General features: G+C 35.4%; 1 non-coding gene across 1 annotated transcript; it reads right to left on the bottom strand.

Annotated features, from left to right (window-relative positions):
* Positions 1-11,546: 11,546 nt before the first annotated feature.
* On the bottom strand, positions 11,547-11,653 carry LOC137960704 (small nucleolar RNA R71). The gene has a single exon (XR_011114254.1). It is a non-coding gene; the product is annotated as a small nucleolar RNA R71 (small nucleolar RNA).
* Positions 11,654-11,974: the final 321 nt, after the last annotated feature.

Genomic DNA, 11,974 nt, shown 5'->3' with positions numbered 1-11,974 from the left:
ATATCTATTTTCTAAAACATGTGTAGAAAAATCCATTTCTTAAAAATTCCAAACAATTAGGGTTGAACTAGTGGAATTTCCCAAACTTGGATCACAAAACTTTTGTGTTCATTTGTGATGTGTCAATAAATTTTCTTTACTTACATTTGTTATTGCTTTAAATTTTTTCATACATAATCTCTAAAAAAATTTCATTTTGTTGTGATCTATTTGCCTTTTATTTCTTTTTTGTTTACGAGATGAAGGGAAAGTGAAAACTCAAGTATTGATTGAAGAAAAAAGTAAACAACTAAAATGGTAATGCACAATGCACAAATGTATAGAGAGAGAATTCCAAAAAGTGTCTATAATTTTTAGGGATTGTAAACTCTTTTTGGTTATTATATATAAGGTTTTGCAATCATTTGGAAAAGGGGGAGGCATGGGATTTTTAACTAAGTGTTGACTCCCAATCCATAAGTCAATGCTCACAATCATCTATGATTGTTAGGTCAACTTTTTGTAAATGGGCAAAATATGGGTTGTTTGACTCGGGTAAATATCTCACCGAACGTTCACTTGAGAATTTAATGAGCATTTGTTATTCTCTTTAAAAGGTTTGGATCCATAGGTCTTTTTCATCTTTTACACATTTTAAGTATTCATATCCATTTTTTAAAACTTGTGTAGAAAAATCTCTTTATTATAAAATTCCAAGCTATTAGCGTGAGTGAATAAATTTCTGCAATTCCCCAAACTTGGATAACAAAACTTTTGTGTTCATTTCTGGTGAGTGAATAAATTTTCTTTACTTACATATGTTATTTCTTTAAAAAATTTTCGTAAATAAACTCTTAAAGTTTTATTTTCTTTTGATCTATTTGCCTTTTATCTCTTTTTTGTTTCTAGATGAAGGGAAAGTGAAAACTCAAGTTTTTATTTACGAAAAATGTATACATTTAAAATGGAAATGCACAATCCACAAATGTAGAGAGAGATAATTCCAAAAAGTTTTCGTAATTTTTTGGGATTGTAAATTCTTTTTAGTTTTTATATAGTAGGCTTTGTAATCATCTGAAAAAGAGGGAGGCATTCCTTACAAAAATATTGCCCGTTATAAATAATAATTCACTTTAAAATCATCTATTATCTTTAGGTCAGCTTTTTGTAAATAGGCAAAATAATGGCTTGTTTGATTCGGGTAATATCCCACCGCACGTTCACTTGAGAACTTAATGAGCGTTGTTATTTTATTTAAAAGGTTTGGATAAATAGGTCATTTGCATCTTTAAGTAGTTTCAACCATGCATATCCATTTTTTAAAACATGCGTACAAAAATCTCTTTCTTATCAAATTCCAAGCTATTAGGGTTGAACTAGTGGAATTTCCCAAACATGGATAAAAAAACTTTTGTGTTCATTTGTGGTGTATGAATAAATTTTCATTACTTAGATTTGTTAATGCTTTAAATTTTTTCCAATCAAAACTCTAAAATTTTCATTTTTTTTGTGATCTATTTGCCTTTTATCTCTTTTTTGTTTACGAGATTAAGGTAAAGTGAAAACTCAAGTTTTGATTTAATAAAAAAATTATACATCTAAAATGGAAATGCACAATGCACAATTGTAGAGAGAGATAATTCCAAAATATGTCTATAAATTTTAGGGATTGTAAACTCTTTTTAATTTTTATATATTAGGTTTTGCAATCGTCGAGAAAAGGGGGAGGTGGGGGATTTTTAATTGAGTGTTGACTCCCAATCCTTAAGTCATTCCTTACAAAAATATAACTCATTACGCATGATAAAAACTTCACAATCATCTATGATCGTTAGGTCAGCTTTTTGTAAATGGGTAAAATAATGGCCTTTTTGACTCGGGTAAATATCCCACCGCACGTTCACTTGAGAATTTAATGAGCGTTTGTTATTTATTCTCTTTAAAAGGTTTGCATCCATAGGTCATTTGCATCTTTAACATATTTCAAGCATGCATATCCATTTTTTAAAATATGTGTAGAACAATCTCTTTCTTATACTATTCCAAGCCATTGGTGTTGAACTAGTGGAATTTCCCAAAATTGGATAATAAAAATTTTGTGTTCATTTGTGGTTTGTGAATAAATTTTCTTTACTTACAGTTGTTATTGCTTTAAAATGTTTCCATACATAAACTCTAAAATTTTCATTTTGTTGTGATCTATTTGCCTTTGATCTCTTTTTTTTTTTTGAGATGAAGGGAAAGTGAAAACTAATGTTTTAATTTTAGAAAAAATTATAAATTTAAAATGGAAATGCACAATGCACAAATCTAGAGAGAGATAATTCTAAACCATGTCTGTAATTTTTAGGGATTGTAAACTCTTTTTAGTTTTTATATTTAAGGTTTTGCAATCGTCAGGAAAAGGGGGTTGTGAGGATTTTTAACTGAGTGTTGACTCCCAATCCATAAGTCATTCCTAACAAAAATATAGCAAATTACACAAGATAAATAAATTTACAATGATCTATGATCATTAGGTCAGCTTTTTGTAAATGGGCAAAATAATGGCTGGTTTGACTAGGGTAAATATCCCACCGCACGTTCACTTGAGAATTTAATGAGCGTTTGTTATTCTCTTTAAAAGGTTTGGATCCATAGGTGATTTGCATCTTTAACATGTTTCAAGCATGCATATCCTTTTTTTAAAACATGTGTAGAAAAATCCCTTTCTTATAAAATTCCAAGCTATTAGGGTTGAACTAGTGGAATTTCCCAAACATGGATAACTAAACTTTTGTGTTCATTTGTGATATGTGAATAAATTTTCTTTACTTACATTTGTTATTGTTTTAAATTTTTTCCATACATAGACTCTAAAATTTTCATTTTTTTGTGATCTATTTGCCTTTTATCTCTTTTTTGTTTATGAGATGAAGGGAAAGTGAAAATTGAAGTTTTGATTTAAGAAAAATGTGTACATCTAAAATGCAAATGCACGACGTACAAATGTGGAGAGAGATAATTCCAAAACGTGTCTGTATTTTTTAGGGATTGTCAACTCTTTTTAATTTTTATATATTAGGTTTTACAATCGTTGGGAAAAGGGGAGGCAGGGAATTTTTAACTTAGTGTTGACGCCCAATCCATAAGTCATTCCTTACAAAACAATACCCTGTTACATATGATAAATCACTTTACAATCATCTATGATCTCTAGGTAAGTTTTTTGTAAATGGGCAAATTAATGTCGTGTTTGACTCGGGTAAATATCCCACCGTACGTTCACTTGAGAATTTAATGAGCGTTTGTTATTCTCTTTTAAAGGTTTGGATCCATAGGTCATTTTCATCTTTAACATGTTTCAAGCATGCATATCCATTTTTTAAAACATGTGTAGAAAAATTCCTTTCTTATAAAATTCCAAGCTATTTGGGTTGAACTAGGGGAATTTCAAAAACATGGATAACAAAAATTTTGTGTTCAATTGTGGTGTGTGAATAAATTTTCTTTACTTACATTTATCATTTCTTTAAATATTTTCCATACATAAACTCTAAAATTTTCATTTTGTTGTGATCTATTTGCCTTTTATCTCCTTTTTTTTTACGAAATGAAGGAAATGTGAAAACTCATGTTTTGATTGAAGAAGTATAAATCTAAAATGGAAATGCACAATGCACAAATATAGAGAGAGATATCTCAAAAAAGTGTCCGTAATTTTTATGGATTGTAATCTCTTTTTTAGTTTTTATATATTATGTTTTGCAATCGTCGGGAAAAGGGAGAGGCGGGGGATTTTTAACTGACTGTTGACTCCGAACCCATAAGTCATTCTTTACATAAATATAGCTCATTACGCATGATAAATCACTTTACAATCAAATAAGATCTTTAGGTCAACTTTTTGTAAATGGGCAAAATATTGGCTTGTTTGACTTGGGTAAATATCCCACAGCACGTTCATTTGAGAATTTGATGAGCGTTTTTAATTCTCTTTAAAATGTTTGGATCCATTGGTCATTTGCATCTTTAACATGTTTCAAGCATGCATATCCATTTTTTTAAACATGTGTAGAAAAATCCCTTTCTGATAAAATTCCTATCTATTAGGGTTGAACTAGTGGAATTTCCCAAACTTGGATAATAAAACTTTTGTGTTCATTTGTGGTGTGTGAATAAATTTTCTTTACATAGATTTGTTATTGCTTTAAATTTTTTCCATACTTCAAGTCTAAAATTTTCATTTTGTCGTGATCTATTTGCCTTTTATCCTTTGTTTGTTTACGTGATGAAGGAAAAGTGAAAACTTAAGTTTTGATTTAAGAAAAAGTATACAACTAAAATGGAAATGCACATTAAAAAAATGTAGAGAGAGATAATTCCAAAAAGCGACAGTAATTTTTACGGATAGTGAACTCTTTTTAGTTTTAATATATTAGGTTTTGTATTCGTCGGGAAAAGGGGGAGGCGGGGGATTCTTAACTAAGTGTTGACTCCCAATCCATGAGTCATTCCTTACAAAAATATAGCAAATTACACATGATAAATCACTTTAAAATCATCTATGATCTTTAGGTCAGGTGTTGTAAATGGACAAAATAATGTCTTGTTTAACTAGCGTAAGTATCCTACCACACGTTCACTTGAGAATTTAATGAGAGTTTGTTATTCTCTTTAAAAGATTTGGATCCATAGGTCATTTGCAACTTTAACATGTTTCAAGCATGCATATCCATTTTTTAAAACATGTGTAGAAAAATCCCTTTCTTTTATAATTCCAAGCAATTAGGGTTGTACGAGTGGGATTTCCCAAACTTGGATGACAAAACTGTTGTATTCATTTTTGTTGTGTGAATAACCTTTTTTTCTTACATTTTTTATTGCTTTAAAATTTTTCCATACATCAACTCCAAAATTATCATTATGTTGTGATCTATTTGCCTTTTATCTAATTGTTTTTTACGAGATGAAAGGAAAGAGAAACTAAAGTTTTGATTGAAGAAAAAATTATACGTCTAAAATGGATATGCACAATGCTCAAATGTTGAGAGAGATAATTCCAAAAAGTGTCCGTAATTTTTAGGTATTTTAAACTCTTTTTAGTTTTTATATATTAGGTTTTGAAATCGTCGGGAAAAGGCGGAGGCGGGGGATTTTTAACTAAGTGTTGACTCCCAATCCATAAGCCATTCTTTACAAAAATATAGCCCTTTATGTATGATAAATCACTTTACAATCATCTATGATCTTTAGGTTAGCTTTTTGTAAATTGGCAAAATAATGGCTTGTTTGACTCGAGTAAATATCCCATCGCAAGTTCACTTAAGAATTTACTGAGCGTTTGTTATTCTCTTTAAAAGGTTTGGATCCATAGTTGATTTGCATCTTTAACATGTTTCAAGCATGCAGATCCATTTTTTAAAACATGCGTAGAAAAATCTCTTTCTTATATAATTCCAAGCCGTTAGGGTTGAACTGATGGAATTTCCCAAACATGGATAAGAAAAATTTTGTGTTCATTTGTGGTGTGTGAATAAATATTCTTTACTTACATATGTTATTGTTTTAAATTTGGCCAGACATAAACTCTTAAATTTTCATTTTGTTGTGATCTATTTGCCTTTTATATCTTTTTTTTTATGAGATGGAGGGAAACTGAAAACTTAAGTTTTGATTTAAGAAAAATGTATACATCTAAAATTGAAATTTACAATGCACAAATGTAGAGAGATAATTCCAAAACATGTTTTTAATTTTTAGGGATTGTAAACTCTTTTAGTTTTTATATAATAGGTTTTGCAATCGTAGGGAAAAGGGGGAAAAGGGGGAAAAGGGAGATTTTTACCTGAGTGTTGACTCCCAATCCATAAGTCATTGCTTACAAAAATATAGCCCATTACGCATGATAAATCATTAATCTCCCACTTTTGTCAATTGTCATAGAAAAAATTCTCTGCTACTGCAGCATGCATTTATAGAGAACTTGATAAATAACCTGATACTCTTACCACTCAAAGAATTTTCTTGTGTTACCGACAGGTAAAATGGATCCCCTCAGCAGCACCCTGATGGACCTAGCAGCAGCAATTGCCACATTCACAGTATTCCTCTCAACCCTACAGTCACTACTCGATAGTCTTTTAGTTTTCTCAGAACGAGGAGACATACATGAGAATTGTGCCCGATACGGGTTAAGTGGAGAACTCTTACAACTCAAGGTTAAGGAATTAATCGAAGAGTTTAAAGAACTCACCAAATGGCATGATATGCCAAGCTCCTCCGGGACTTCTACTGGATCTCCATCGCGAGAAAAGGAAGCCACAACGTCAGCTAATCAGCAGATGGATGACTTTAGTGTTTTGATAAACACAGGTTGACCCAGGATTTCTACCGGTCATGCCAGGCATGAGAAGGAAATCACAACCCAGTCTTCTTTGAAAATAGGGGAATCAGGGATTTCTACCTGCCAGTCTAGAGCTAGAAAGGAAACCTTAACGATTTTGATGAAATCAGAATCAAGGGCTTCTATCTGTCAGTCTCGAGCTGAAAAGGAAGTCTTAACGGATCCATCCTTGATGGAAACGGACTTGTCTTGTAATGAGAAATCAGTCAAGGAAAAATTGGTTACCCCATCTGAGTTTACAAGGTTGAAAAGCCTAAATAAACCAGATAAACCAAGTTTTAATGAGTTTGAGTTTTTAAAGAAATTTAAAACTGTAAAACTGTCGGACGTTCTGTCTGAGGAACCCTCGCTACGCCCTCAAAAGGTGGATAGCGTTCGTTCAAAGAGTGAATCCGATCATACTATTCAATTCCAGAGATGGAATGAAGAAATTGGACAAGGGATGAACACTCCCTTCTTCACTACTGAGTCCAGCAACAGTTGGAATCAAGTGAAGCTGAGTCATGAAATAGACTCAAAAAATGCATCCATGCTTTATTCATATGGATTCATAAAACAGATGGTACTTCACTCCACCGACTTATCAATTTTGGAGAAAATGCCAAAAGAGATTATGGAGGCTTGCAAAAGTTTCATCTCCATAACAAAGAGTAAAGGAATTCGACTTCATTTCATATCCTGTATTGCTGAAATTGTTCTTGACATAAAAACGTTTCAAGGCATTTCTGTCGTTACACTTGAAGGCATCAAAGAAGGTGATGTGAAGATGAAATATGATCCCAGACATGTTCCAAAAGCCAAGCCATGCCCAGAAGCAGTCTAGCCAACCAGGCATATTCACAGGCTCAAGAACCTTATATAGCTCATACAACAGCTGATTCATAAAAAGAAATGCTTTGTCTACAAGACCTCCGTGCCACTGACGGTCGTCTCGAAAAGCTATAAAGAGACTCCGGCACCTGTCCAGACCAGTCTCGAAGCAATGCTGAAGAAACTCCTCAGAGGAAATATCCCCTTCAGCAAAGCAATCAAGGAAAGCTTCTGCCAGATGGCCTAGAAGACTTTTTCAAAAGAGCACACTTGTAAATTGTGCACAGAAAGACAGTTGTCCGAATGAGCAGTCAACAGCCATGTCAGCAGACAAATCAGCAGCCATTAAGGCCGAAGAGGAAACCAAAGTCAGCAAGGACGGCTAAAAAGTCTGCAAAGGCGGCTTCAAAAGTCATCAAAGGCAGCTACACCAAGTCAACAATGGTTGCTACAAAATATTCCAGCACGCCAGCATCATGATGTCACAAGAGGAAAAGATATTTCTACCCCTACTTTCTGTGCCGAAAGGTAATAATGCTAGGGAAAAAATGACAAGCCAAAAAGACAAAAGTTACCCTTTGTCTTTAAACACACACCTTTCAATTAAGGGTAAAAGCGGAAGACATGAAAGATCTTTAGCTATAAATTCGAAGCACCTCCAGAGGGTTAGACATTCGAAAAACAAGAGAAGCATTAGCAGATTCGAAAAAAACTCTTTCGAAGAAGAAGAAGCCGATTTCCAGCGATCATCCTCTGGCAGGTTCGTTAAAATGCGGTATGTGCTTAACAGCCGTAATGGCTGAGTAGAAAAGAGGGAACCGACTGGTGGCACGGTCGGTAACTTTGAGAGTTATGTAGATAAGTGGTTTTTCTTTCCCTTTTTTAAGGGCATGTATTTAGTTGTTATATTTTGTTTGAACAATGTTTTTATATTTTTCGAATGTTATTATATTTTCCGCATGTTTGTAATATTGTGATTCGTACAGTATTTGTTATTACTGTTCATGTTCCACATCTATATATATGATCTCCACAGTGTTTGTTTTTACTATTCCAAAGTTACTATTCAAAAGTACTGTTCATTTTACTATTCATGGTTACCATTCTTGTTTACTGTTCACACATCAAAAAGAAATAGTATCGAAATAGTGCCAAATAGGACAGAAGTTAGAGACTTGGAATTATTCGGCTACGCTCCGAGGTAGACACAAAACGGAGTTGTGCTCTACCCTACTGACGCAGCCATGGAGCCGCAACGGTTAATAGGAACTGCTTGGGGCCCTCTGGAGACCGTGAGGACCGCATTGACGGATTGCTCACATGGTGGTAAGCCAACAGGAATAGGGTCAAACCCCTAAGAAGTTCTAAGTAGCAACAGCAGTCATGTTCGGCCTACTAGATAGCTATGAAAATAGATACAAACGAGTACGTAGCAGTGACATGTGGTAGGAAGCAGGAGTGATATGATGGTAAAAAAATAGGATTGTTGAAGTGTGACTGTAGGAATAGTATTTGTGAGTCATCGTTGTTTTCTGCTGCCTGTAGCCAGGGTGTAGGTAGAAATCCCTAGGATTCTAGTTTCGCTGCCCTCATCTTTAGGTTTTCCTTATAATCCGCTATGTGTCTGTGATAAAGTCTGTTAGAGACTTGTTGTCATTAAAAATGGTATCAGAGCATAGGTTAGACATCTGATAGATGCTATATTCTGACATGAGAACTAAGTTAATTATAATAGAATAAACTTTATAATTGTGTTATAGGTGGTTATTTATCGGTTTCCAAATGAAATGAGCATTTATTGAATTTGGCATTAATCACTATCGATATTGCATATTTTTTTCTCTTGAATTATATTTCATTGTTTTTAAGGTTTATTTATTCCTGAAATGCTTTTTATAGATTTAATTATGGAATTTCAGGAGAATTATGGTGGAGAAAGAGATATTTACCAAAATGCCCTTAGTGAAATGGAGATGATTTTTAGGTCAAATCGTTTTAAAATAAACAAGATGGTATTTAAAGGAAAAGGGGGGCGTCCAAAGAGGGGGTCGAGGGGGGACCCGAGAGGGAAAACCCGAGGGGGGAAGGCAGCGTGAAGAGAAGGAAAAAGGGAGACCAAAAACAGAGTTTGTTTGACCGGAAACAGGGGAGGACTGATAGATGCCATATTTTGACATGAGAACTAGGTTAATTATAATAGAATAACCTTTATAATTGTATTATGGGTAGTTACTTATCGGTTTTCAAATGAAATGAGCATTTATTGAATTTGGCATTAATCACTGTCGATATTGCATATTTCTCTCTCCTGAATTATATTTCATTATTTTTTAGTCTTATTTCTTCCTGAAATGCTTTTTATAGATTCAATTATGGAATTTCAGGAGAATTTGGGTGGAGAAGAAGATATTTACCAAAATGCCCTTAGTGAAATGGAGGTAATTTCTAGGGCAAATCGTTTTAAAATAAGAAAATTATATTTAAAGAAGAAGAGGGGTGTGAAGAGGAGGGGAGCGTAAAGAGAAGAAGGGGAGAGACCAAAAGGGAGGACTTTGACCGGAAACAGGGGAGGACCCGAGAGGAGTTCCCCACCGCTGTTCGCCGGCCAAGACCTTTCGCCGGCCAAGACCTTTCGCCACCGTCGTCCACCGTCGTTCACCGTCGTCCACCACCATCAGGCAACCGAGAACAGACCCGAGGAGAGCTCGAGAGAGTCTCCGTCGCGGCGAGTTCGACGCTGCCATTCTTTGCTCGCCAGGCCGGGAGGGGATCCGAGAGGGCTTCTCCGGCGCCACTTCTTCTTTCTGACCATCCTCCGGCGTCGTTTACATATTCCGACCAGTCCCGGAGCCATTCCGACTCCAACCGAGACTCGAGAGAGCCGGTTAGAGAACGTCAGCTCTGTTTCGCTCTTCGCCGGACGTTACCTCCGTCCGTCGGCTTCTAACCGTCGTCGCCGGCGTCGTCTCTACCTTCGGCCACTCACTATTGCTACCCGACGCCACCAATTTCCGGAAATCGCAGCACCCGTGAGAACGAGTTGCTGCCCGAGCGAGAGGAGGAAGAAGGGGAGTAATTCGTCATTATTGAATTTGATTTTTTATATGGTTTGAACTTAGGTTTTGAATGTTAATTGAATCTGATTTGATAATTAAGGTTTATTTAAGATTTGTTTTCTTGATATTTGATTAAATTAGTTAATTAGGGTAAGATTATAATTGAGGTTGGATTTTGGTATTTTAATCCGATTTCTGTCTTTAACTCTACACGCCCGAGAGGGGCTAGACTCAAGGATTGAGAATCCGGATTCGTGGTTACGTGGCGCTCGAGAGAGGCACGAATCACGGTAAAATCCAAAGTTGACGTTTCCTGTTGTGCACGTAGTTAATTAAATTATTGCTTGATAATTTAGGAAGTAGTTAATTAAATTATTGCTTGATAATTTAGGATATAATTAGTGTTTAGTTCAAATTAATTCATCATATTTGGTTAGGCTAGTTGACTGAAGAATACACAACATTCAATCCTCCCTGTGGATATGACCCTCGCTTACTGCTAGATTACATGAACGATTCGTACGCTTGCGAGGTATAAAAGTCGATGTAACTAAAATTCTACATCAAGTTTTTGGCGCCGCTGCCGGGGAGGCACGTATTAAGCGTATATCTTTGTTCTCCATAGTCTTAGGCTAGATTTTATTTTATCTTATTTTTGTTTTTATTTTTATTATTTTTATTTTTTTTGCTTTCATAATTTTAGTTTGGTATTTTTTATGAAATTATTTTTATTTCTTCTAGTTAGTTCATATTTTTAGTAGCGAGTTTGTTAGCTTAATTTGATAGTTCATTTTGTTTCTTTTTGTGTTTTTATGCACGGGCGCCGCTCCCTAGGTGGACCATTAGCTCCCTTTGTTGAAGAGGTAGAACATATTTGTAGGAAAACACCCGAAGTCAAGTTAGGAGCTACCATGGCCAATCAGGGCGAACCATTACAGTTACCTGCAGCAGGTGACCGTAGAGCCCTGAGGGATTATTCTATCCCATCCCACTTCACATCACCTTCTTGCATTATATTGCCACCCACTACTGCCGCCAGTTATGAGTTGAAACCGGGTGTGATCCAATTCCTCCCTACATTCTATGGGTTGGATAAGGAGGACCCATATTACCACATCAAGGAATTCTTAGATATTTGTGCAACTTTTAAATTCCAGAATTTCTCAGATGACTCTATCCGGTTAAGACTTTTTCCATTTTCACTTAAGGATAAGGCCAAGTCTTGGCTTAATTCCTTGGAGGTGGGCAGCATTACTTCATGGGACACGTTAGTCACAAAATTTTTGTCCAAGTACTTTCCCATTCAGAGAACTACAGCCCTCAGGAGAGAAATCTCCAACTATATGCAGCAGGAGGGTGAACACTTTTATGAGGCTTGGGAGAAATGGAAGGATTTGATTCGTAGGTGTCCGCATCATGGGTTTGAGAAATGGCATTTAGTGCAATACTTTTATCAAGGTCTTACACCCCAGGTTAGATCCATGGTAGACGCAACGAGTGGTGGGAGTTTGATGGGTAAGAGTGCTAGTGAGGCGTGGGACTTCTTTGAAACGTTGAGTGATCAATCTCAGCAATGGGGTTCGTCATTTAATGTTGATAGGAGATCCCACGAAACCAAAAGAGGGGGTCTCTATGAGGTTAGTGAAACACCTATGCTCATGGCCAAGATTGAGAGGTTGACTAGAAAAATTGATGCCCTTATGGTGTCCAAGAGTTCACCTGCTCCTAACCCATCTACTGTCTG

The sequence above is a fragment of the Aristolochia californica genome, unplaced genomic scaffold (genome assembly GCF_029961685.1).
Source record: "Aristolochia californica isolate CCGP_79_NKW_82.1479 unplaced genomic scaffold, dmAriCali1.0.hap1 SCAF_3, whole genome shotgun sequence".
Lineage (NCBI taxonomy): Eukaryota > Viridiplantae > Streptophyta > Magnoliopsida > Piperales > Aristolochiaceae > Aristolochia > Aristolochia californica.
Note: the sequence above shows the minus strand (reverse complement) of the source record. Positions and strands in the feature narration are given on the sequence as shown.